Below are 582 nucleotides of genomic sequence, written 5' to 3'. Positions count from 1 at the left end.
GTTAATTTTATATTTGTTTAAAAAGTAAATAAAGTACCATTGCTATACTCCCAGTGAGACGTTAAGTATTTAAGTACCTTGGCAAATGAGATGCCTCTTCTCAATAAGAGGAAGGCATTAGTAACATATTCTATGATCTGTGGACACAAGCTACAAATGCTGAAATTTGGAACAAAAATCAGATTGCTGGAGGAACTCAATGGGTCAGGCAGAGGGATGGTAGACAACACAGTCTTGACTTGAAACATCACCTATCCCTCTGCCACCAATGATTCTGCCTGATCCACTAGGTTTCTCCAGCACTTGTTTCTTGTTATTGGACATGTAGTGAGTTCCAGTGAAAAGTCTTCACACTCAAAACTCTGGAACACTCAGCAGTTCAGTCAGCATCTACAGAAAAGAGTAGAGAATGTACATTTCAGGCTAAGATCTTTCTGTAGAACTGAGAAGGGAGAGGGAAGATGCCAAAAAAGGTGAGGGAGGTGGAAAGAGGCTAGCTGGAAGGTGATAGGTGAAGCCAGGTGGGTGGTGGGAAAGAACGTGTCCTTACCCAAGGGCTGCAGAAGAAGGAATCTGATAGGA

This window comes from Hypanus sabinus, chromosome 21 (assembly GCF_030144855.1).
Source record: "Hypanus sabinus isolate sHypSab1 chromosome 21, sHypSab1.hap1, whole genome shotgun sequence".
Classification (NCBI taxonomy): domain Eukaryota; kingdom Metazoa; phylum Chordata; class Chondrichthyes; order Myliobatiformes; family Dasyatidae; genus Hypanus; species Hypanus sabinus.
The sequence above is the reverse complement of the archived record's forward strand: the minus strand, read 5'-3'. Positions refer to the sequence as shown.